The 27,299-nt window shown below is 44.8% G+C and overlaps 1 long non-coding RNA gene across 1 annotated transcript in view; it reads right to left on the bottom strand.

Annotated features, from left to right (window-relative positions):
- Positions 1–24,087, bottom strand: part of LOC129208329 (uncharacterized) — a 65,259-nt gene extending 41,172 nt beyond the window's left edge. The window contains exon 1 of the long non-coding RNA XR_008577774.1: positions 23,907–24,087. This is a non-coding gene — a long non-coding RNA (uncharacterized LOC129208329). The remainder of the gene's footprint in view (positions 1–23,906) is intronic.
- Positions 24,088–27,299: the final 3,212 nt, after the last annotated feature.

Genomic DNA, 27,299 nt, shown 5'->3' with positions numbered 1-27,299 from the left:
TGCATTTTGTTTTTCTTAAGCTTTCACTACAGAGGAAAGATCAGTTCTGCCCGTGACTTGTGGTTGTTGCCCAAATGCGTGGAGAGCTGCATCCACTGTTAGTGGGGGTCTGTTATTACTCCAAAGGGCTCAAGAGTCAGTCCTTTAACTCTGCCTTATGTCCGGCTTTAAAATGCCAGGGAACTACTCCACAGCTTCCCTTGCTGCCCTTGCAATGAGCCTTTTCACTCTTCGGCTGAACTACCTAGCAGGACAGCTGGATACCTCAATCGTTCAGTTCAAAGAGGACAATAAGAATTAATCCTTTCCAGGCATGCCATGTGCAAGAGGAGGAAGAGCCAGGGCTGGACCTTCCTCAGGGGAGGACAAGATAAGGAGCATGCAGAGGGCTGCTGTATAAAGGCAGATGGGCTGGAGAAATTGGTAGAAAAAGTCAGAGAGTAGAGAGGCAGCCTCCATATTCATAGACAGGCAGGGAAGCTCCTCTGGGGAAAGCAGACCTCTTTCCAGCAGCCTTCTGTGATATTAAATTTGGCACCCTGAAGTTCAGCACACCCAGGACCTTCCTTTCCTCCCAACATATCTCTCTCCTTTTCCATCATGCTTTGGAAAAGACTCCTTTAAACCAGAGAAAGCTGCTGGAGAAGCAAATATACAAGTGGGGAGACACTTTTTGCTTTTGAGTAATGCTGATGAGTCCTATACCCACAACATGAACATCTGAGATGTTCTTGAGCACCTCTTCAGGCAGTTTTCCCCCACTACATCCATTCCTAGAATTAGTCATCACTGGAATAATGGTAAGAGCGGGTACTGTTAGAAGCCAGTTTCAGCCTTGAAGACCATGAAATAACTTGATCCAAAAGCTCACTAAGGCCTGCCTGGCATTGAGAGGGAGACACATGATTTCCTACTCCACCGTCTAAGTTTTTCCTTGTATTCTCTCATTTAATCACAAATAACATCATTGCATAGCATAGATACAGGAGAAAAAACACAAAGCAAGAGCTGCATGCTGGAAACAGAACACGAGAATCAGCCAAGAACAATAATTTATGATAAGACTTCTCACTTCAGACGTCTTACCCAATTGTTTGAAAAGCATGGCGGAAAAGGAGACCTTATATTGCTTCCCTCCTACAAAATTCCTGAGTTTTGCAAAGAGCACCAAGAATCCTGACTGTACATAGATGTGCCCTGTAGAAAGCTTCCATTATCCTCAGTAGGGGAACCTACTGTTTGCAGCTTGGCTTTCTGTCTTCCAAAAGACAGAAGTAGAGCAAATACTGCCAGACACTACTATCCCAAAGGTACTTAGGTGTATTGGCAAGGCGTGAGTTGCCATACCACTTCTCCCAGACGCGTAGCTATTCTTCCAACTTCCTTCCCTCAGCCATGCCCTTGAACACCTCACAAGATTGAATGAGATCATTAGACGCAAAGAACATAATTCAGAGTCTGTCCTCCAGCTTTTTTGCTTTTTGTTGTATATTCTACCCCCCCATGATACATTAAAGGATGCCATAACATGTTCTCTCTCCAAAAACCAGAAGTGTTCTTCATTTTCTCCTCTAGGTATACAGGACATTTACTCTCTTTAAGGAATCTGAAAGAAAATGAGGGGACAACAAGATACTCTAGAAACAGGCACAGCTCTGTTGAAACGGCCATGGTTAAATCAACATACAGAGAGCCAGAGTCAGGAGCAATCACAGTAATTTCAGTTTACATCAGTTCAGAACATGGCCCTCAAAGTTTTAGGGTCACTTAACCTAGCTTTAAGGAGCTATGTATTATGGGATCCCATTCCCTTTATCACCGTGAAATAACATATCTGGAATTTGGGTTGTTTGTACATGAACTCAATAGCAAAGATAAATGAAGTGGGAACTGCCCACATCTCTTGCATATGGAAATCAGTGTTTAAAAACAAGAACACCCACACAGCTCATCGTCATGAGATGAGTTTCCGGTTGTCTTGTGGTTGCGCTCACAATAGAAACACTGTTCTGTGATACAGTATTTTCAGCCTCAGGTCTTGTGATTCTCATGGCACTTATTTGCATGTCCAGTCTCACTGAAGCCTGAAAAGTCAGTATCAAATGGATATTAACAGCATATTAATTCACATTAGAATTCTTGATGGCTCCCTCAGAGCTGAGAATCAAAGATGGGGAAGATGAAAGTACGCAGACGTTAGAGGATGTAAGAAGAGCCCTGTGTCAGATCCACATTGAACCAGTGACAGAACTAAGCAGTTGTTTTTAATCTAACCTCACTCATCCAGAAAGGTTGCTTATCCCTGTTTCACCTCCTCATTTTAAGAGCTCGCTAGGAGCTGCCAAGCCCATTCCTTGTGCGAGTTTTGATGGATGCACCCCGCACCAAGTCCAAAGGCCCCACAAGCACAGCCGCCAGTCATGCCCTGCTTCCCAGGTCAGTACCATTTCTGGTTCCACTTGGGTCAGGCTGGAACAAGCTTCTTTGATTAGGGACCTGTCACCACATACAGCAGCTGATTGTCACAGAACCTCATCATCAGTAGCATCTACTGGCATGGACCCTTACAGTCTCTGCAGGAACACAAAGATTTATCATTCCTCCTATTTTATAGGGGAAGGACAACTGAGCAGGTGTACCCAGGAAATCCATGATAAAGAAAAAAAAAAATCAGCATGGTCTCCCCAGTTTCTGCTGTTCCTAATCTAAGAGTCAAGCCTAGAAATACTGCATGAGGCCAGGTTCCTAGGAAGGATTTAACTTTAAAATAAATTTAAGAAGCATTCCTTAAGTTATTTCTTCATTTGCTCTTACATACTGCAGTAGCACACGAGGAAACATAAGGTCTCACCGAGTAGTGGCTGTGGGCTGAAATGCAAGTACCTGTCTCCAGTGCCTCTTTGATTGTAAGTGCCTAGAGGGAAGGCAGCATCTCCTAAAGTTGTACCTTGAGCTTAGCATGCATGCTTGGACCAGAGTCACTTAGAAGTGGTCGCTCTAAGACAACGTTATTAGCAACAGATGCAGGATCAGCCCGCCAGTTGCTTTTGTGCTTTCAGCTGTGCTCAGCTAAGACCAGAGCAAGCTCTGTGGAGCTGCAAGGAAGAAAGGCATTGCTCTTGAAGGTGGGCCGAGGCAATAACATTTGACAACTCTGTTGGATACATGGGAAGCAGCCACATCTCCTCCCCAGCCACACGCTGGGCCAGTTCAGCAGAACATGAGAACAAGGCCCATCCTCAAGTTTGAACAAAGAAGTGAGCCCTGCACAGGAGGAAGAGGGCAGTAATATCAACACTCATACTTGTTGACAGCCCTTCGCACTCAGCTTTCCCTGGAGAGCAGCAAAATACTGCTTCCAGGAAGCAAAGTGCATTTTTCTGCGGTGATGAACAGGAGAGGTTCTTCCCAGCCAACTGTGAGAATGACCCCCCACGTCCCCATAGCATGCACACGCTGCACACACAGCTTGAGAGGATCGCAGCAGGTTGCAGCTGGCTGAATTAATGCTACCCACGAGGGACAGCAGCATTGGGTCAGTGTGAAGCGCTGAACATCACCTGGGACTCCCTATAAAACTCCTTAAGTGCTGCTTAAGCTACTGGGAAGCTTGCATTAGACACAAGGGGATAGGTCAGGATGTGTTTTTCATGCCCTCTTTATTAGGGAATAGGGGATCTGCTCTCACCAGACCAAACTACGCAGTAGCAAGCATTGGCCTCAATGACCACTGTTTCAGTTGATCCAAAGCATCATGCAAAGACGACTGCGGTGCCTGTGGCTGGGACCAAAAGACTCCTATCAGCAAGGCCTCGGGCACAGCAGGGTGTCATGCTACTGCGCTGATTAACATTCACTGCTGGTTCATGGCCTCAGGCTGGCTTCTACAGAGGACAGATAGGTCACAACCTCTGCTCAAGTGGCTCAGTACATCTTCCAAGAGACCTGTGAGACAGCAGCAGAAAACACACCCCAAACACACAGCCCTTCAATTCCCTCAAATACTCTTCCATCCCGCACACAGAGGAGAGTCAGTGGCCTTTGGACCTCTGAGGCTGTAGAAGCTCTCCAAAATGCTTTCAATGCCTTGACCCTTTCAGCTACGTGATCCCACACTCAGGTAGCGAAGCCAGGATTAACATTTCACAGGGAGGGTTTAAAGCCAGCACGAAGACGCAGAGATGCTGACATGGTTTGCTAAGCCCGTGGGGAGCTCTGAGTCAAACAAACTAGAAGGAGCTAAACAGAGCAGAAGAGTCCTTTTGTTTTGCAAATTGTGACAGTTGCCAGCTCTCCCTTACCTGCTAAACACATCTCAAGCATGTGGAAAAGCATTTGGGAATGAGATCATGACATCAGCTGATGCTGGTGTAATCTTCTTGCCTGAAGGGCCAAGCTGCAAGCAGCTCTCTTGAGAGCCGAGCATGCCTGGGGCCATGAGCAGGAAGGAGGACTCACGCCTGCAGGGAAGCTGACCCTAAGCAGGATGGGCTGATAGCCACCTATCAGCAAGATTTCCATTGCTAGTAGTTGGCAGAATCTCAAATTTGCTTGGACTGCTGCCCCACTCCCTCCTCGCTAACCCAAACTTCCTCTGGTCCCAGTCACCTCTTGGCGCTCCCCACCACAGCCCTACCAGGCACCGTCCCAGAAGCAGCCCCCTTGCCAGTCCCATCCAAACATCTCTGGAGGGCTGTATGCCCTGGTGTGATGGCCAGATCTTTCAGTGGGAGGTATGGGGGAGGGAGGACTTCACTCCTTGAGCTCCCCGCAGTCCCACCGTACAAATCATACATGGTGACAAACAGCCACATCTCACTTCTTTCAGCCTGTCAATTCTTGGAGCACATATAAAAAAACCTACCCCAAAAACCCTACAACAAAAAAAGACCCAGTGGACATCTGTGCAAGCAAAGTGCTCAGTTCAGACATATGTCTCGGCTGGCTGCCAGTGTGGGGTGTGCACCACATTTAGCAAAGCATCAAAAGATCTGTGGTTATAAAGGGCCAGGGGAGACATGCTAGAAGCGGGAAGGAAGGAGGAGTTTTTCCTGTTTGCACTGGATGGATTTCTCTGACATGCAGTACACCTGGGCATAACAAATCCGTCGGAGACTGGCAGCGAGGGAGCTCTGGTTTAGCCCATCAGCTACAGCACAAGAGTCAGATCACTTTTGGTCATGTAGAAAGGAAAACAAACCAACCAAAACACACCCCCACAAACACACATCACAAAACAAAACAACCCACCACATTTTTCAGTATAACAAAAAACAAATAAGGGGCCATGAAGGTTCAGAACAGACAAGAGGAGCCAGGCAGGGAGGTTTGGAGCAGGACACTGGAAGAAGCTATGACTGGGAGTCAGGATCCCACCCTTCCTCAGCACTGAGCCTTCTCCCCTTCACTGCCTTCGAGCTACCCCCCCCTCCAGAGCATTATCAGCAGCCCCCCCACCCTCAATCTCTATTCAGCTAACCACACCAGTATGGCTGCATATGGACCAGATGCGCCCCTGGACCCAAAGCTTGTCATGGCCACAGGAACTACTGGGATTTTGACAAATTTCTATGGCCTGCTGAATCTTAAAGTACCACAGCTTAAAACAGAGAATCAAGTACATCTGGAAAAAAATAGAGACTAAAGCCAGGAAAGAATCCCAAATACTTCCACTTCAGGGACAGCAGGAGAAAGAAAGAGGAGTGGATGTCGTGGTTTCACCCAGCAGGCAGCTAAGACATCCACACATCCTGCCCAGTGGGATGGGGGAGAGAATTGAAAAGAGAAAGGTAAAACTCATGGGTTGAGATAAAGTTTAATAGGACAGGAAAGGAAGAGAACAACAACGACAATAAAAGAATATACAAAACAAGTGATGCACAACACAGTTACTCTCCACCCGGAACTGATGCTCAGCTAATACCCAAGCTGCCCCGCCTCCCAGCCAACTCCTCAGTGATATACGGAACAATGTCATATGGTATGGAGTATCCCTTTGGCCACTTTGGGTCAGCTGTCCTGGCTGTGTCCCCTCCCAGCTTCTTGGATGCCCCCTGCCTTCTCATCGGTAGGGCAGTATGAGAAGCTGAGAAGTCCCTGACTGCTTGGCAACCCCTAAAATATCAGTGTGTTATCAACATTATTCTCATCCTAAATCCAAAACACAGCACTATACCAGCTGCTGGGAAGAAAATTAACTCTATCTCAAAGGCAGCTCTACCAAAAGCCCACTGGTCCTTAGCTTCTCATACTGGTTAATCCAAAGAAAGGAAACAAAGTGTTTAATATAAATTTCTCAGCCTGGCTTTATCTAAGGGAAACAGTTCTTCTTGTGTTATAGGAAGAAGTTGATAAGGGCTGAAAAACAAAAAACCCCACAAAAACCCCACCACCACAAACATAAACCCAATGCATTACCCTCAAATACCAGAAATGCTTCCCTCACCAGTGGGACTGCTGCTGCAGGACATCACCTACCATCAAGCACTTGCGAGATCTGAACTATGCGCTGCTATGAAAAGTGAGGGCACCCAGTACTGTTTCCCTGGGCTGCCCAGCTATTCTGGTCAAACTGAACACATTAACCATGACCATTAATGGCCCAGAGCGGCCAAGAGTTTCACAAGAACGACAAGCATTTGTCCCCAAAATATGCAGAGCAATTTGGAATCAGAGGCAGTTTTACCACTTTTATTAAAGAAACTAACAGATTATTTCTCCCCTTTGAATTTGTCAGGTTTCCATGCAGTTTAAAGGGGACGAAAATGCATTTTTAATGTGCTGTGATAAAGGTGTAATGGGTGAGCTACTAAGAGATGGTATAAACCACAGAATAGGTTTTTAGATTCACTCTGCTTTATGGCAGGTCTTCACCATTACAAGTTTGGTGAAGGAATCTGGCAGAGAGATGCATTTCTAGAAGCTACTACGCTTGTTGTCTGTGCAGCACGTCTCATTCATCAAGTTTCAGGTTACTGAAACTTAGTTCCAAGGACAAACCATGGCACCTGATTCAGGGCACATGCCAACAGGATGCGGGTCATTGAGGGAAGAGCCAAAAGCCAAGCACAAGGAGCCCAAGCTAAGCACTAAATCATCTGCCCCGAAAGAGGACAGGCAGTCCCAGGCTGGCTTGGCTTTTGTTGCTTCCCTGCTTGTTTACCAGGAGCATCTCCGTCAAAGAGTAAGGTCTATTTTATTTGAGGACATATGAAGTGTTGTGTGTTCTTTTAGCAGCTTGAAAAACGCACATAAACTTTTCACAATAAACTGTCCACAGCCTCATCAGCAACATCTTCTTGGTAATTAATTGGACAAACCATTTATTTAGCCACCAAATATGACGAAGCAATTGTCAAAAGTTTCAGGCCATAAACTCAGCATTGAAATTCCCATCCCGAGATCACAGCATGGCTGGTGGTGAGCAGGGCAGGCGGGGATCCAGCCTTCAAGAAAAGAAAAAAAACCAAGGCACCCTTTTGTGAGCCCAGCCCTCGGGGCTTCTCTTTGTCATACGAGAGTAATTATTTTGCATAGCTCATCCCTGGGTAAGCTTGATGGTCGCAGTTCATTATGTCCCAGGCACAGGTGTTCTACCAGGCTTTGGGGAGAGCTGATCCTGGAGGGGGGCAAGGACAACTGGATATTCAGAGACTATTAATATGAATGCACTACTAGAAAGAACATAGTAGATGAAACAAATATGGGTCCTTTAATTATGCACAGGCAGTAATTAATTCATGTTATTAACTAATTAGTGACTCGCTTCAAGGACAAGGGAAAATGGTCTGTTTATAGCTTAAAATGATGTTATTGCTGCTTAGAAAACAAAAACAAAACATCAACTGAAGATCAAACAGCTCTGTCAAGGCCTGAATTTGTTTCCAGGAAATCCTGTGTTCTTCCCAGCAAGGAGCAGTGATTCATGGTTGTGTCTTGCTAAACTGACTGAAGCTGGGTGCTCTCATTTGCTCCACACTAACAAGTTTTTACATTTTTTTTGTCCAAATTCACAGATTCCCAGAGCCAAAATAAGCTGCGGAATGTCAGACTATAATAAAAAAATTTAGATTTATTACAGGGTTAGTATTATTTTAGCACTTTGGAGACCTGGTAGAGCTCCAAGACGCCCTTCTCTTTCCTCTTTGCCAAGTATTGTTCAAAACAGAACAAAACAATATGGTGCCTGCCCTCAAACACTCGCGTCCTGGCACGAGGGGACAAACGCAAGGAGATGGCAAGTGCTCCAGGTCATGCAAAAATAGTGACTTTCCTGGGAGGCTGGGATAGCAATGCATCGCACAGTCCCGCACGAGGGCTTGGTGCAGCCCAGTTTGGGGGAAATGGATGGTGATCTTGCAGACTTATTGCTCTTCTGTCTCCGGTTAAGACCAGCCTAAAAAGGCACAGCCTCTGAAGGCAGGACAGAGATTTAGAAATGTTTCTACTCCCTCCCAGTCCATTCCAGTGTCCCACAAAGCTGGCTCCCTTAAAACGGTTTAAGAAGCCACCCGTTTTGTACAGAGAGAGCCCGAGCTCATATGGTTGCTCCTTGGCTGAAAAAGCAGTAACATCTTAAACTAAGCAAGCGTGGCATTTCCCATGCAAGAGGAATGCTGAAGGACATTGTTTGTTTGTTGCCGTTCTAGAAATGAGAGATCTGGGGCCAGAATCTCAACTATCCAAACCTGTATTAACTGGAATAATTCTGCTGATTAGTTTACGGATGATCAGGTTGTAAACTGCAGCTCTGGCCCACTTTGTTTTTCTTCCAAATTTCTCACAAGAAGCCTTTCAGAGACAAGGCAGAAGATACAGCTTCAGTCAATTGCTTTTTGCTGATTCTCCTTCTTTCTATTAGGATGTGAATTTAGTCACCAAGCTAAGCAGAAGGGGAAGAAAAGCCAAGCAGGCGTATAACACCACAAATCTCAGCTACCACAGGAAATTTAAGAAAAAAAAAAAATATAAAAAGAAAATCAAAAGACTCGTAACAACCCCCTAAAGTCCCCCCACCTTCTCTACTTCAGTTGTACCAAGAGACAAATTGGTCTATACTGAGCATCCTAAAAGAAATACAACCAGTCCCTAGATATCCTAGGATTTCCAGGTCCTAGTGAAAGGACCATTTCAGGAAACAAAGAGCAGCAAATCACAGCACATGTGAACATTCGCAGTGGGCTTGTCAGTAGATATGCTTGTACTTGACCCCCCCCAAAATGCATCACTTTCCTCTTTTCAGCTGACTTCGTGGACTCATCACACTTCTAACAGAAGAAACCCACAACAGTCAAGTGAGCAAGCAGAAGTTTGAGTTGAACAGGCTATTTACTAGATTAATGCAGTCTCTAGCCATCATTAGAAGAAAATACGTGAAGGTGCTTTATTGGCAACATTAGGCTTTAAAGACATTGATTATTCAGCCTAATCACACAACTGAGTATAACTAATTTGCTTTTGCGTTTGTCATTACTTTCCCGGCAATGCAGAGGACAAAGCTTTTCTTTTGTTAAAAGAAAAGAAAAACCCCTCAGAATTTCAAGGAGTAACACAACTCTGAGCTAGCAAAGAGAAGGGGAAACTTAAAAGTATGGCTAGGTACACAACAGATACAGAAAATCTTAGTAACAGTATGAGAGTGGCCAACACGTAGTGACATTTGACCTGCTATTCCTGGGAAAAACAGGATTATATCCTCCTCCAAATCCCAATACGCGTTATGCTTTCAACTCAACTCTGAACTAGTCACTACAATCGCAACAGCCAAAATTACCCTGATGGTCTGTCATTCTGGTTATGAAAATAATAATTGCTGCTATTATAACAATAATCAGAATGACAACAACAACGAACTGAAAAAGGGTTTTTAAAGGCCAGAGGGATCGACTTGAAACTGTCTTAAGTATTGGATGCTAAGCAGCAACTAGGTGATGAGTAAGAAGAATCTCAAGAAGGACAAAGCAATCATGGTAAAATTGTAATGGTAAGTTAAGCATTATTGTGACTTTCTCAGGTTTGGGGGGTTTTTTAGACTTTTTTTCTTTAAAAATAGTCCCCCCAAACATTAATAATATTACATGTTTAAGGGTACCCCACCACCAGTTATCCACCCTGCTGCTTCTCAGCAGAGAAGCTTGAGGCCCTCAAGTCAGACAGGGAATTCCTGACCATTGAGGGGTTTGCTATTTTGGAAACAGCAGTTAATGACTACAATAGACATTGAAGACCAGGCTGAAGAGAGATGATGCATGTGAGGACTCTGGAAACACAACTTGCTTCTGAAACTCTTTTGTGCCCTGAGCAGACAACGTTCCAAAGATGCTCAAAACATTTTCCACATTAGCTCGCACTGAGAACAACACGGAAAAAAAAACTATTTCAAAGAGGAAAAATATCAGAGGTCTTAATTTGGCAAGTCTTAGAACAGATTAGCCTTCATCTTACAAACACATCCCAAGTAAAAACATCAGCTCAATAGGAAAAAAACACTCCAAAATAGTATTGTTTAGGAAAAACAGCAACCGAACGTTTTAAATGGTATTGTTTTCCAGAAAGCTTTGAAATTAGTTTTGAAACGTTCACAATTCTCACCCTAACTCTTTTGAAGTTGCTTTACAGGAATAATTTGGGAAAAAAACATTCAGGTCTGCCTTGCATATGGCTAAATGTGTGCAAGACAACAGCACATGAGCAGCTATAGATATTGTAGCATTTTTTCCAGCCACACTGTCATGCTTTTCCATAATCTTCCATCTGTTGCCAATAGGATTAGAAGAGACAAAACACTGCCTTCAACAAGCTATACTCTTTTGGATGTAGCCTGAGTTTAAAAAAAAAAAAAAAAAAAAATATATATATATATGGAAAACTGCTGTCAAGGAAAAAAATGCCAGGGGTGGAGGGTGGAAAGGAAGGGGATTGAAAGAGAGCTACAGTTTCCAGAGAGCAGAGCATGAGTCAGCAGAGAGAGTGATTTTTATTTTTTTTTTTTAATATTACAGAGCATAGTGATGCCCTGAAGACCACAACAGATGAAACCTCTTTACTCCAAGCCTGTGTGTGTTTTATCAATCAGGCAGCAAGATCTCATTACTTCCTGACAGAGAAACTCCCTGCAAAAACAGCTGTGATGCTTTTTTTTTTTTTTTTTTTTTTGGAAAAAAGCTTGTTTATTTTTTTTTAAAGAGAGCTTGGGCAATCTACATGCCCTTGAAAGGCTTGCCAGTATGAGCAACTTCTTCCATCTCTTTATATCCGATTTGTCACCACAATATACGTGAACTTGCTGTTCTCCCTCACTGGACTTACAGCTTTGTAGGACTTGGGAGTTCTCAAGGGCTCCTTTTATTTGCTCTTAAGTCCTGCTGAAAGTGTTCCCTTTCAGAAAACATTCCCATCTCCTGGTAGTTAGCTATCATTAACATCTACCACAGCAGCCTTTTGCTAAGGTTTCCTCCACTTCACTGGTACTTACACGCCACCTTTGCGTCTACATTTGGCCAACACTGCACGTTTGCAAAGGATGTGTGAAACCTGCACCAAAGTCACATACCAACTTTCCTCTTACTTTAGAGGCCAAAGGAGACACAAAGTGAGACATAACTCCAGATGCAGTCATACATGCCTGCACACCTTCATCTTACCACTCAAGCCTTCTTTGGGGTCAGATCCAGGTGCTTCAAGACCCTTTAGTCCCTCAAAGACCTCCGAGCTCTCATACAACCTACTAAAATATCTTTTTTTTGCTTCTAGTAACATTCTAACTTCTAGTCCTCCATCACATAACCTCCTGAGCAGCCTCATTATACAACCCAAATGCCCAATTAGGACATTTGCCACTTGGTTACCAACAGAAGGAAAACCAACATCATAAAATGATAAATACCTGTTATAAATTGCAGCTCCTAGAGCATCCCAGTGATGCCTGTGCAACTTCTAATGGCTGTGTCACTGGAGACAGTTATTTCCTCCCTCTGGTCCTGGGAACAGGCAGGATCCAAGGGTCAGGGTGCAGATCTCAGCCTGTAAGAAGAGCTGCCTAACTGGGTAGTGGAGCAGGGATGTGGGGGGAGCTGGGCTTAACACAGCTGAATCAACTACATATTTAGCAGCCAGGGCAGGTGTCCTCAGCCATGTTCCTGCTCTTCACAGCTTTGGCCCAAAATGCAAAAGCACTTTTCCCAAGCTACCTCAGAAAGTGTCTCAGGAGCATTGTGTTCGTGCCATCTGCCTCTCTGGGACCATCCCAGGCCCCTACTTGCCTTCAGGGCTGGACCAGGGCAATCACAAACACATCGCCCATGGAGACAGTCTTTTTGGACAGTCTGACTCAGAGTTTGGGTCAGGGTGACCCTGAACTTTCTGTGTGCTGCAGACAGTCTGCTGGTCCTTCATGTTGCTGGAAGGGATAATTTGAGCTCCTCAACTGCAACCAGGCTTTCATCAAAATGACCCCAAATTGTGACACTCTAGAAAATGCGAAAGCATCCATGTCTAGTCAGTAATTTCCTTAGACCACCAACAGAAGCTGGCAGCACTACTCATGCCAGGACCATCTCTGAGCTGGTTTTGCCCACGTCAGGAATGAGCTCATCACTTCTCAGGGTCACAGGTCCCAGGTGCACAGGCCAAGGAAAAGCATTATGGTGCTCAGGACTTGATAACACCTGCAGGCTTTAGAAGAAGTGGCTTGTTTCCCTGTCCCTTCTGCCTGAGCACGTGGCTTTTTTGGGAGACTTGGGCTTTTATTCTGAAGTGAGAACTGTAACAGTTCATCCAGCCTGGGCTGCGCCTTGCGTCTTGAGGAGCATTCCTCCCCACGTCTGCGAAACATCAGACATTTTCTGTTCAAGCACATGTGGGCTCTTGCCCAGCTCATCCTCTCCTCTCCCTTGTCTCTGAGTAGGGCCAAATACTTTTCTGCTCTATTTCCCCTGACTGAAACAAGTTCTGACCTCAGTGCTTTCAGACCTGGGGGCCTGAACATGTGACCTCACTGCTCATTTGTATGTAAGCAGGCTGTGATATCACAGACAGAGGACCAAGGAGACCTAGCATTGACCCAAAACCTATAGGGCTCAGTGGGAAGGCACTCAGGGATGTCATCAGGCTTTGCATGTGGCCATGGATGCCGAGTTCAGGGGCTAAAGCATTGAGCTCAAAGGAAGGCAGTGGAAGGGTTCTGCTCTTGACGCTTGGCTGCTGGGTCTCCCTGTATTTCACCATACTACTTCCATAAAACATCTCCATCATGATACAGGCTCCTGTAAAACATCTCTGGCATGATACAGAGCCCCTTGAAACCTTTGGATGGAAAGAGTTAAGTGTCGTTAAAAAAACCAGCCCACCTTTCAGATACCAGAAGGCTGAAATGGAGCCTTCTCAAATGAGCTGTGCCACTGGAATTAGTTACCAAGTAGTTCTGAATTATGAACGTATTGGGGAAAGTCAAGGTCAATTTGCAAACAGACCGAACAGGAGGAAATCTAATGCATAAATAATCTGTCATGAACTCTTCACCCGTTGCTATTCCTATTACATCCTCAATAAGCTAATAAGCAGTACTGTTGCTCAATGAAAGACTGACAGTATATTTGCCTTCTGTGGTGTGATGTGATCACTCCTAATTGATTTTGGCCACTGACTCGTAGTGCGTGGTGGATATCTGGGAAGAGCAATAACTTTAACATGCAATCATCCTGGTCGGTGACCAAGACAAGCTATTCTCCAGCAATCACTGGATACCTTCCTGCGTGCAGCTTCAGTGCTCCAGCTTAGCTCATAATTTGGGTGGCTTCCTTTTGCAGCCCTGAAGCACCTGCTTTCTGGAAACTAGGCCCTTCACTCTGGCCATTTAACCTTGTATTTCAGGACTTTGGTCATTTAAGGTGAAATTTTATATGTTTTTTCTTTGGAAAAGCCTAACTCCTCTGTTAAAAGGACTCAAAAATCTCTGTAAAATAGTAACTATGTGACAGACTTTGGAGGTGTGTAGGGACACAGCTGAGCTGCTGTGAACACTGATGTGGGTGACACAGTACAAAAAGAGCTCAAATCCTAGCAGAAAGATAGACCTCTCCTCCAGTACAGTGTTTCATTAGTATTTCCACCCCCATTACAGCCCAAAAACTCTCCCTCATCATCAAATACTCTTTCATCTGGCCAGATCTCCTTTCAAGATCAACTGCTTGCCTTGTTGGACTTCCACAGTGAAATCGGTCACAAAAGATGTTTCATTTATTGCTCTAAAACCAACCACCCTCAGTTTGTGGCATAGGTTCATCTGCCACCAGATTTTAGGGCTTCCCAGGAAAAGTTTCCCACTGGGATCTTGGACCAGAGTTTAAACCGTCGCAGTTAAGAACAAGGGTAGATAACCTTACCTAGCTTGAATGGATTTTTGTTCTGTAAATCAAAAGTAAATACTGACTGGGTGCAGTTTTAAATACACCCAAAACCTCTTTACCAGAATGGGAGCTTCCAGCCAAGAGGTGGATTGATTTATAAACCAATGCAGGTTCATATACCTGCTCCTGGGAAGCGTGTTCCATCCTGTAGCTGTGCATAAAAAGGCATCCGTGCCTTTAGCTTGTCACCACCTTCCTTTTAGCAGAGGTTGCTTGCTGATTCCCAACAGCGTTTCAGTGCAAGCATGGCCCTTTCGCTTAAGCACTTTATTTAAAGAGGCTTCACTGACATATATGGCTTTGACTGAGAAGGACCAAGGGCGATCTGTGCTGGAAAAGGGGAGGGTTATCCTTAGGAGATGGTCATGGCAAGCTGCTGGAGCAGACCGGCATTGTAAGGTCTTCAGCTAGAAAAGAGCACGTGAATAGACCCTAATGGCAGCTGAAGGTATGGCATAGGGCAGAAAGTATCATAGCAACAGCTCTTTTTGAGGCCAAATCAAAGGCCCATTAAACCTAGTACCCTGACCATAGCTAGGGAGTGAGGGCAAGAAGAGGGGAGCCTGCAGGGATCCTCCCCTTCACATGCCCTCCTCCTTGGAGCAGGCAGCGGGTCAGGAACCACCGGCGGCATAGATGGATTCCTCCTCCCTGAACCTGACCTGCGCTGTCCTGAATCCTCTTACATTTTCAGTCCCTGACGAGGAGTTTCTATGTTGGATTCTCCATGCCATCTGTGATCAAAAGCCCTCTCCCGTATCCCTTCCAGGCACTCATTCCTTTACTTGTTTTCCTCCTCTGTGCCTTTCCACTATATCCATCATAAGGCAAGATGAATAGGACTGCACACAGAATCCCTACACCAGGGATTTCTATAATCACACAGAGTGTTTTCTGTGCTGTTTGCTATTTGTCTGTGATAAGTCCTACCTTTTGGTCTCTAGTGAGCACCACGGGGATGTTTGAACAGGCCAATCCATAATAAACTTTCTGGAGCTTGATAACTGGGTGTGCTTGTGGTTGGGGTTCCTCTCTCCTGTGTGCTTTATCCTGCATTTGGCAAAATCAAACCTCATCTGCCATTTTGCCGAATGTCCCCTCAGTACCGGGAGATCCTTTGCATCTCTTTGCAGCCAGCTTTAGTTCCAAATAATTACATATTATTAGTAAACATGATCACTTTCGCCATCACACTCCCAAGTATTTGTAAAACACTTCACTGTAAAATCTGCAGATTTCCTCCTCTCCTTTGTTTGCTATTATTACAACTTTGTAATGGCTGAAAAGCCTTTCCCTCCCCCCTATGACAATGTGAGTACTCCAAAAGCTTCTGGTGAGGGGTCTTGTTAAAAACCTCCTAACTCTGTCAGCCAGCTCAGCCTCAGCCGAAGGTTGTTTGACACTTCAAATAGTTGCAATAGATTTGTGAAGTGTGATTTCTCCCTACGGATGCCACACTATCTCCTCCCCGATCTGTCAGTTTTATCCAAGTGCCTACTAATTCTAAAATTTCTGCCAGTTTGTCTGACATAGAAGTCAGCCTTCCTGGTATATGGGTCCCGGGAGATGTTTTAAGAACTGGTGACATATTTACCACGCTCCAAACTTCAGGCACGGAGATTGATTTAAGCAAGAGGCTTCACACTACAGCAAGCGGTGCTGTAGCTTCCGATCCAAGCAGCACCAGAGCTTCTGGGAGAACAGCATCTCAGTCTAGCAATTTATTGCCGTTCGTTCTCTCAGCTTGGTCTGATCAAGTTATCATGGGTTAATGAGCCATCACCCACCAGGCAAGCTGACTGCATTCACGTCCCATTTCAAAGACAGGGGATTTTAAGCTATTGCGTTTTACTTCACAACAGAATGAGATGAAGACGACACATTTATTCCAGCTTTCCCGACAGGCAGTAGCTAATTAGGTAGGACAATTCCACCACTTGCAATTGTAAATCACTGCCCTTGGCACACACGATGTTCGTGTTCAAACTAGCTGGGAACTGCCCCAAAATATCCACCAATTCTATCAGCTCCCAAAGGACTTTCAGCCTAAGGACAGGATGGGGACAGGGTGCAGGTGTTTTCTGAGGATGGGGGAGCTGCGCGCAAACCCTTGTCTTTGCTGTAGAGCCTGGATTTCAAGCTTACCGCCCCAGTTACTCCAAGAAAATTGTGCCGTGGTAGGTGCCGTGGGACTGAGGCCGCAGGGGTGAGAGGTTAAACAACTCTTGAGCTGCACACTAGCTGAAAATACATGAAGAGAACTGTTGCCAGGTTAACTCCTAGAAAAATCAGCCTCAGCCCAAAGGGTAGATAATAAATCGGTGTATAAGCTAAACAAAGTGCTGACGCAGCCTTCGCTGGAGCAGCACTCCCAGCACTGCTGTAATACAGGGCCAGAATGAAATTCCGCTGTGATTGACACTCTGCCATCACATCATTTGTTACCGATCCCATTTTTCCTCCCTTCCTCTGCTTTTCACTTCAAGGGACAGGACCTGCAGCAGCACAGCCCGCAGAGCCCTCCTTCGATCTGTTTTCCATTTGAGCATCCTCCTCTGAGGATTGACTCATGCTTCTTGACATAAAGCACCGCCTCTTTGGGCTCTTATAAGGAAATAGCATGACAGAATTGTCTAATTCAGACTTTTTGGCAGACTTCATATACTATGTGTTACAGTGTACATTTCTAACCAATGCCTTTGCCCTTTTGTGGTCATTTCAGAACAAACCGAGCTACCTCCCTCAATATTTTGGGTACTTTTGCAAACTTGCAATGCCTTAGACCAAACAGAAATACTGTGAGGTTTGGTGTAAATCAAACTTGGGTGGAATTATTTTAACATATGAATCATAAACACTCCTCTTCTATTTCTACTTTGCTACTAATTCACATCACACTTACTCCAGGATTTTGCTACGGGGAAATATATTTCAGCATCAGATACAACAAATGACATGCACAACTATTATTATGGCTATTGCCTGTGTTTATGGAGCCCTGTATCTGTCCCACGCTCAGGTCTTTAAAACTGGAGCTATAAAAAAAATGTCTGTAGTGAAACGTGAAACCAAATGAGATTGACCTGGGCTGGGATTTGGTTATACATGGGAAAGTCAGGCTAAGTTCACCTAGAGAGTTGTGAAGGTTCATGAACCTTGTGAGCGAGCAAAGATCCAGTTCTGAACAAGCCTAGCCAAACTTTTTCCACCAATTTTAAACAAGTATATATTTGGGAACAGAGAGATCCTGTATAATAAATAGATTTGAAATCCATTGGAGAGAGACCTGGTGGCTTCAACAATACTCAGCATTAATGTGTTGAATGAATTGAAAGCTCAAGCTCACACAGGGACTGAGAAGTGTTGAGTAGGACTGAACCACAAACCCCTTGTTCCTGGGGCTCCAATTATAAATGCGTCATTTGCAGCTCTAGTTAAGGAGAGTTGTATTTTGCCTTATTGGATATCTGCACAATGTCTGAAATATAGATATCTCTAGCTGGCTGAGACCTGCACATACTGAATGCATCTCTTCATTTTCTCCTCAAAAGCCTCTCAGGAAATGTTTTTTTTTTCACTGTAAATTACCAACCTGCCCCTTACGCACCTCCTCATGCTCATGCTTGGCAAAATACCTCCTGAACATGGATGCAAGCTAACTGAAGGTTCAGTAAGTGCTATTGTTAACAGAGAAGGTATTCTTCTGAAAATCACAAATATTTCCATGGAATAGAGCCTTAGAGACAGGTCCTCTGATTATCAGGATTATGATACCCTAAAATAAAATCTGGGAATTCACCAGCGTAACAGAGTTTCCCTGAGGCAAACTTTACCCAGCAACTTGACAGTGGCTGAAGATTTTGCTTTGGGTCACAACTCCAGCTTTGGCCAGAGGAAATGGAAAAAGATTTACAGTATAGCTAAAGACCAGCCACCAAAGCTCTTGACTCGTAGTCTGGTATCTAATCTTTAAATTAGAAAGGAACCAAAACCATGGCTTCAGACTTTCATTACCGCTACCAGGTTCCTAGTGCTGGAGGAAAAAAAAAAAAAAAAAAAAAAAGATAAATACCAGATTGCTAATCCACAGTCTTATTACCATGCTCCCATGTGGCAGACTAGCTGGTCTCAAAGTGGCTCTTTTGTCCCTTACTCTGTGGGTCTGGGTAGTGACGGTGATGCACAAATCCATCTATATTCTGCCCTGAGATCCAAACAGGAGGCACATCGGTGGTCTTGGTCTCGTGACCATGCGGTACCGTCAGCAGAAGAGGAAAGTGAGTGTCAGAGGATCAAGCTATCTTGCTGATGAACCTACCCTTGATATATATCTGGCTTATGCCCCACCTGACACGCTCACTCCAGAAGTGAACATAGACAAGCCGGTCAGAGCAGTCAGCTTGTCCGGCAGCTTAAAAAAAGAAAGGAGGAAAACTCCACAGCCAGATATTTTTTTTTTTCTCAACAGTAAGCCTTGAAATTAGCCTTGCTTTCCCCTAAGAAAACTTTCCAACCGTACTGTGATGGGCGAAGGATTAAGAATTAAGAGACAGAATCATGGTGCAAGTGCCATAAACATCACTTCCGTGTGCACTTCGTTGCCAGAGCACACATAATAAAGTTTAATTTCCTGGTGCCATGCCCTGACTGCAATACACTGCCCAGATCTTCCTCCTGCTCTCAGCTGAAAGCCAAGTCATTCTATAGGATTATTTTGTTAAGAGCAAAGCTATTTGATCTGAAGAGATTTAGCACCAGATTATAGCCACAGCTTTTTCCGGATCAGTGGCTGCAGAGGAAGAGGGCAGGAGTTATCTGTTGATTTAGTCTGAGCCTGGAGCTTTGGGAGACACAGGTTCAGTTCCTATGGCAAGTTTCCCATATGTCCGGAGATAAGATACCTTCTACTGCTTTTTCCACACTGAAACACAAGGTTTGAGGAAAGTGATTATGTTAAAGACAGTGAGGTCCTCACCTATTACGACAGCGATGGACAAAAGCTTTGATGTTAGCATACCCAAAACTTCTGGAAGCCAGGACCCACATGCCTTTACAACACTCTTGAACCCTCTTCTTCCAGCCTGGTGCCCCATCCCATAGCCCTGCACCTCCACCCTGAAATCAGTTGTAGCGCTGTGCAGGCTAGGGGGGAGAACCAGCCCCAGGCCAGGCTTTGAAATGAACTGTGGTTTCTTTTCTGCCTGTTTGGAGATGCACATGCCTTGCCTCACACCTCTCAGTTGGGTTGACATCACCATAACCATCACTTGTACCACCATGAAGAAGTCTTTCTGTATGTTGTGGTTTAACTCAGCAAGCAGCTAAAACAACCACACAGCTGTTTGCTCACTCCCTCCCACTCCCTCCGCGGGATGGGGGAGAGAATCGAAAAGAAAAAGGTAAAACTCATGGACTGAGATAAAGTCAGTTTCATAGGACAGAAAAGGAAGATGATGATGATAATAATACTAATACTACTAATAATAGAATATACAAAACAAGTGATGCACAGCACAATTGCTCTATACTAGAAGCTGATGCTCAGCAAGTTCCTGAGCTGCCCCACCTCCCGGCCAACTGCCCAGTGATATACAGAGCATGACGTCATATGGTATGGAGTATCCCTTTGGCCACTTTGGGTCAGCTGTCCTGGTTGCGTCCCCTCCCAGCTTCTTGGGCTCCCCTCGCCTTTCTTTGGCAGGGCAGTATGAGAAGCTGAGAAGTCCCTGACTGCTTGGCAACCACTAAAATATCAGTGTGTTATCAACATTATTTTCATCCTAAATCTAAAACACAGCACTATATCAGCTGCTGGGAAGAAAATTAACTCTATCCCACCAAAACCAGGACAGTGTAGTAAGTACAAGTTCTTTTATAGCGGGAAGATCTTTTCAGAATTTCAGATTAGCTCCACAGTGGGGGAAATGAAAGATGCCACGTATCCCTTCCAGCCCATGGGCTGAAATTGCACCTGGAGTCCCCGTCCCATCCCATCTCCCTCCATTTCCCCAGCCTGTCTCTATTTCATACACCAAAACCTTAGCTTTTTGAATTTTATGCACCTGGAACAAGCTGTGACTCAAAGAACAGCAATAGAAACCATAATCATAACTCCCATAACCCAAAGCAGCCATCACGGGATGCTCTGAATCCCGTGCTCCAACTCCATAAAACAATGGCAAAACCTCCTTTGATTGCTATGGGAGCAGGTTTAGCTCTTTCTGAACCAATTAAATACTTCTTTCTCCAGGGTCATGCCTTAGACTTAATTCTTTGTAAAATACTGACAAAGCCATACCCCTTTGAGAACAAGAATGTAGCAGGTAAGTGGTTCCCAAATCTGTTTTAATTTTGGTGTGTGTGGAACTACTAAGCAGCAACAGGTCCCATCACATGCCAGGGTGCACATTTAACATGCCAAGCCCTGTTGCAGTGGGACATAAAGCTTCATCTCAGCTAGCGAGGGCCCTCTTTGAATCTCCAGCTTGGTGCAACCCATGGACCAGCTCTGCAACAGTCAGCCTGCAGGATTCTGTGGGCCTTAGTTTAGAAACCACAGGACTACATCATAAAAATAACATAGCAACATTACTTAGACTGGAGAAGAAATAAAGTCAATTTAAATAAAACATCATGGAATATAACTATAATTATAATACTACCAACTGTGTCTCCACTTACACAGCTCTACCAGTTACTGGAAATACTGATCAACTTAAAAATCTGAAAAAACTACTCCTAGAATTGGATATACTACTGAATATTTCTTCCTAGCTCCATGATGAATCCCTGGATGGCTAAACAAGAAATGAGTATTGGACACTGTACACATGCTATAGGTACAAATTACTAATGGTTCGAAACAAAATGACAGTAAGTGATGGAGAAGATTTTAATCCTTGGTTAAAGGCACCTTATTCATTTGATGGACTTGTTAATAGCATGTGCCAATTGATTAGTTTTTACTGTTAATTGGATTAGCTCTTTATATTCCACTTACAGATTAACTTCACTGATGTAAGGATGACCCCAGGTCTTCAGCTTCCCTACTGCAAGGACAAAGCTGAAGGCTGGCCAGTGCGATAGTTGTAAGGTACAGAGAAACATGGTCACAGGAATACTGAAGAACTTACTACCTGTATTACCTTTCACAGAGGAAATGAGTACAAATTCGGATAGGACATAAATAAATATGAGATCATTTTCTTAGTGCTGACTTATGTGATGAATGATTCGTGTTTAACTGTTTCCACCGTATGTTGTTCAAATCCTGGAGGTAGTGTCCTTCTGAAATCAACAGGAGCTGCAGATGTTCTTCACTTCAAAAAATCCAGGTTTCTTAGAGCCAAAATAAGCACCAGGGACTTTTCAACCCTCTCTTCCAGGATTTTGTATTTGCAGCATTTGTTACTAAAAACTCAAACTAATCGTTGTTAAAGCCATGAGAGAAATCATGACTTGTCTTTTTCACATTTCCATCTAGGTCATTTTTGACACTTATCTCATACTAAAATGCTCACCAAGTCTAACTGTTTTGCACCAGATTTTGTTTCATGCATCTATATATTGAAAGAAACCTTTAAAAGTAACACTCTGTAGAATTGAGTGATGATTGAGTTGTGATTTCCAACTGTTTGAGATTCTGATTATTCAAAATTTTATCACAATGCCCAGATCCCAATATTCAGCCTCATGTCTCGAGTTCTGACTGAAAGGATCTGACTTTAGTGGCATGATTATGCATACAGCATTAATAAAATGTAGAACACGGCTATATATACTGCTATAAATCAGAGTTTGTGCTGGTACCCAATTAAGTACTCCAAGTACAAAGTTTGGTTTCTATCATCAAAGCACTCTGCGAACAATAGGAGTCTGCACTGAAATAGCTGCATGTTTGTATCCTCAGATGGAGGGAAGATGTGGATGGCCTGGGGGGAGGCTGGAAGGAGGAGAGCTCTGAGCTCCCACAGATTTGCTTTTGTCAGAGGAAGCACGACATTTAGCATAAATCTGTGCAGCATTCCTTATGCAACTGAAGACACACTACCAACAACCTTTTGAGCTAGAGACATGTCACAAGCCATGAAGGGGAAATGTCCACATCAAAGAACAGTAGGTTTTTACTGCCCTGGGAATAGCTGCAGTAGTGTTATAAGCTAGAGGAAATGTGTGCTGGCTTAAAAGCTGTGGGTTTCTATATTCTCAAGGTGAGATATACCATGTGTATTGCAATAGTATTTTGGGCTTTTGAGTGTTTTACTTGAAGCTTTAATCCATCAAGTCATGTACCAAAGGCCTATGGAAGGCAGAGTGGGGGTCGGTGGAGCATTTTAAAGCTCCTTCGTGTTGCCAGAAAGCTCCTGTGGCTCTGGCCAGGGATGTTCTCACGGGGATGCTATCTGCCTCAGCTCCTGTGCACCAGGAGATGCAGCTTCCACTCTTGATCCAGGTCTTGGTAAAACTTGCTTCCCATCCCTTCCCTGAATTTCTAGGAATAATCTACACATACTCTGACAGCAGCTAAGGGAATCGCAGACTATTCCTGCATTCATCTGCGGTGTGTGTTCCCCCAGCCCTTGAGGTCCCTGGAGAAAACTCAGGTACAACAGGCCAAGCAGAACATCATACCTTGTTATCCCATGGTGCGCTCCTGAGATGATCCTGTTCTGCTTCATGTCTCTCTAGCCCTGACTGCGGCCAACTTGACTAAACCACGAAGAGCTGTGAGCTGTCTCTGCAAGTATTGTAGGGCCATTGCACTCTGGAGCATAATGTGTTTCTTGCAAGTAGCTCTCTGTGCAGACAGTCTTGGGAAGAAAAACAGACCTAGCAATGGCTACCCCCCATCCTCCTAATGTCCGTCTATACTCAGGTCTTTAAAAAAATAATGTTGTTGCTACAAGCGCCTTGCTGACAATAAATCCTTTCTTATACATCCTTTTAACGCTAGCGCCCTCAGGCAATGCCGAATGGAAAGAGTAAGGTTTCAGGTTCTGTACCAAGGAATTCCTGTTTTCAAAAGGCCAGACACAACAGCTGGGAAATTTTTGGTTATTGCTGCTTTGTGTCAGCTCTTACCCATTCCTGGAGGGGTGTGTAATTTCTGAAGCCTAACAGCATTTGAACCAGGCCAAGCAATCTTTGAATTATTTTTTGGCTGACATTTCACAGAGGCGGGAGTGTGTGTACTAACACATAGCTATATGTGTATTTTATATCTGTATATACACACACATGCCTTGGGGAAAGGAAGGTGGGTAACTCAGCACGTCTAGCTTTTGAAATGCTGATTCAGGAGACTGGAAGCTGCCCCCAAGTTCCTGTTCTGCCAGACCCTGCCTAGCTTTCAGCCAAGATGAGTCCAGGGGTGCCTGAGATACCTATTTAGGGTGAGGGTCCAGCCTGAAAAGCAGCAGCTGCTAGCAGCACTGCTGGGCTGTAATTATTAACAGCTTTGTTTTTGTGGTATTCACATTGCCAGTGTTTCCCGTGCCTTACCGGCTCTCGGGGAGCTGTCTCTTCCTCCTCACATATACGCCGAGCCCCTGCAGGGACGCACATTTCCATGGGCAGCAGCAGTGGAGAAACCATAGCACCAGCCCAGTCATCTCCTGGAAGCTGCCCCTTGCACTCTCCAGCACCACATCTCCATTATGGCATGAAGAGGCTTTTCTGTACTCTCACAGGTGCCTTCACCCTTGGATCCTGCCAGGAGTAACAAAAAGGTGTCATTTTTGCTGGCGTCTACAGTGGTAGTGTGGCTGCCCACACACATACACACATACGCCCACAACCATCTCTTTCCCCAGACTCTTTTCCGAGACACACATGTGCACAGAAGAGGAGAGAATCTCCTCATTTCCAGGAAAGGCAAACAAAGCCATCTGAGCATATAGCCCCAAAACCTTCTGGACAGGAGGTGAGGGCTTCAACACATAGGACAGAGCAGTACTGGAGACCTGACACTACTCAGGCCGAGTGTTTGAGCAGTCCTTCACTGCCCTCCTGTACATATGTGCTGTTAGGGTTTTGTCCCAGGTTTGCCATCCCAAGCATGCTCTGCCACGGGCAGGGACTATCCAGCTGCACCAGCAGCATCAAGACATGGTGCAGGGGAACAGACCCTCTAACCTTTAAGACTCATTGCCTGATAAAAACTCTGAGGCATTTCTAAGCCACGATCATCTTTTCTAGCAAAGACTTTACGCTCCGAATATTTTGCTTTCACAAGTTCTTTGGGCCTGAGCCCAAGGAGGAATATCTTCTCCTCTTCCTCCCACCCTCCTGGACTGACAAATGCAGGCTGTGGGGACATTTCTCAGCGCTTGCCTGCGGGATCTTGAAGGGGCTCTGCAGCAAGTCACCGTCGCCGGGTCTGCCGGTCTGCCTATCTGTCTGCCTCTCTCATGTGGGGATCAGGACTCTGCTGAGAAAAAGCAGATAGGGTTTCACACAATCCAAAGCACATGTACAGTAACTAAAGCTGCGTAAGCACTTTTCTTTCCTAGGGAAATTTTCCAACGTATGTTTCAAAAGAATGTGAAAATATTCCCCTTCCTTTCTTGCCTGCTTCCTATAAATCCAGCTTGATGCGGACAATCCCCTCGGATGCTATTCTCCAAGAGGGATTTAAGGCTTGGGAAGGGGCAGGGATGACAGCACTGGGAATTCATGCCCTGAGCAGCCAGTGCAGAGCAGGCCCTTAGAAAAGGACTTATCAGTCATGGAAACTGCTTACAGTTAATCATACATAATTGCTGTGAGAAAACATGCTCAAGCAATCAAGTCCAGTGAAAATGGACGTGTTTGGGGGTTTTTTCCTCCGTTTAAGCATCGTCAGATGTTTGCATCCTCCAGAGGCAATTCAGTGTTTTGGGCATCCCCTCCTCCTCCAGGAATGTCCATGCACAAGGAAATTTCTCCATGGGAAGTAGTTTGTCTAAAAGTCATTTTTCATGGGGGAGAGGAAAAGAAAACCCTTGACCAAACATTTCTAACCAGCTGCTTTACACACATATATAAACTGCAGTGACCGGCTGCTGCAGAGAGCTGCCAAAAACAGAGCTCAAGGGGGAGAAGGCAAAGATAATGTGTGATAGGCAACATCCGCTGCCTACAGACAGCTTTTTCGTGGCCAGCAACTCCAGTTGCAGGAGCCAAGCTGGGGAATGAGCCTTTGGGATGGTCCCCCATGAAGATGGGGCCACCGTGCCCTACTGATGCCATGATAGCTGACCCCAGATGGTATGTCCTTCACTGTACTAACACATGAGCACGTACACAGCTCCTACGCACTCTCGCTTCTCCCACCCATCCCTGAGGGCCGAGTATGGCCCTCATCCAGGGTGAGGGATACTGGCGGTGAGCAAGGACCCATGGGGCCATGAGGGAAGCAGCTATCCCTCAAGAAATGGCTGAGAAACACATTCATATCCTCATTTCTGCACTGGAGATCCCCAAAGCAGAGCTGAGTCATTCCAGACGGACTTATGGGAGATGATTTCCCCTTTAACTCCAAAAGCATTTGCTGGGTTATAATTATTCTTCTTTTAAAAAAAAAAAAAAAAAAAAAAAAAAGGAAAAATTCCAAACCAGAAAAAACCTCCTCCTCCAAACACTACACATAAAGTCATGGAGAAGGAATGATAAACTTCCAGTGTTCCAGTGTTTCTGGTGAGCCACCAGAATTTGCACACTTTTGTGTTCTTGCAAATTGTCATGTAAAAATACCATCAAAGGTCTGCACACAGCTCCTGTTATGGAGATATGTATAGTTTCATATATATTTTTAACCAATAAACCTACCGATCAATTTACACAGAAGAAGGGAAGCTATAGGTTTTGCAGGAGATTAAGTTCCAAAAACCTTTCCAGTGTCTCAGTCTGTACAAGTGTGCATGCGGGTATGTGTGTCTGCGTTGGAAAGACAGACAGCAGAGGTGAAGAGAAGGAATAAAAGTTTGGGCTTTATTCCCAGTTAATGTCAGTCAGCATAACTGCATTGTGTATTTGTGTCTATTTATACCCACCGAGGATCTAAAATTACAGCTTTAAGCAGGAAGCTAAACCTAGAGTTTTTAACAAGGCTAAGCAGTTGAATTTAATGCTCAGGAGCAGGGGGGACAGTTCTAGTACTGACTGGGAGGAGGGCTAGACTTGAGAAATTGTAGTAGGAGACAATTTTCGCCTTATTATCCACCTTATGAAAACCAAGCCTTTTTAAATATGCCTCAGGATAGAAGCCACAAAATGTTATTAATGCTGGAAAAGCCTTTCTGGGACTTACAGCAGCTTTCAGGCATGGAAAGGCAAAAATACTGACTTGCTCAAAATCGCAAAACAAAAATGGACTGTAAACCCAGAAATGGGAAAGATCAGAAGCCACTAACCAGGAATCTTATTTTGTACCTGGGACCTTTCTTTGATCTCTTTTACAGGTAACTTAGTCCCTGGGTAGACCTCATGCTCAGCATCTCTTAGAGACGGGGGAAAGAGAAGCACGAGGTAACTAATCCTGAAAAACTCACTGCGTGGGGGGAAACTAAGGCAGGCAGCTGTGAAATGACTTCTTACAATCACGCCGCGGGCCAGGAGCAGGACCAAAAAGGAAATCTGGGTCCCAAGGGCAGACAAATGCTGAAACTGAGGTTACACATGGCCTGCAGGAAAGAGCGTGAGCTGGAGCGAGGTAAAATGCCTGACCTGTCATCGGCTTTCCCTCCCACGCCCCATCACAGAGCAGCAAAAAAGCAGATGATAGGAGAGTTACCCAATCCCTCCCATGCCTCCTGGCTGCAGCTGGGGCTGATGTCCCCTCTCGTCAGCCTGCAAAGCCCCTTGCCCAGCTCTGAGGCTCAGGTGCGGGGTGGAGCAGGTGAAGACAGGACTCCT

This window comes from Grus americana, chromosome 6 (genome assembly GCF_028858705.1).
Source record: "Grus americana isolate bGruAme1 chromosome 6, bGruAme1.mat, whole genome shotgun sequence".
In the NCBI taxonomy this organism is placed as follows: Eukaryota; Metazoa; Chordata; class Aves; order Gruiformes; family Gruidae; genus Grus; species Grus americana.
Note: the sequence above shows the minus strand (reverse complement) of the source record. Positions and strands in the feature narration are given on the sequence as shown.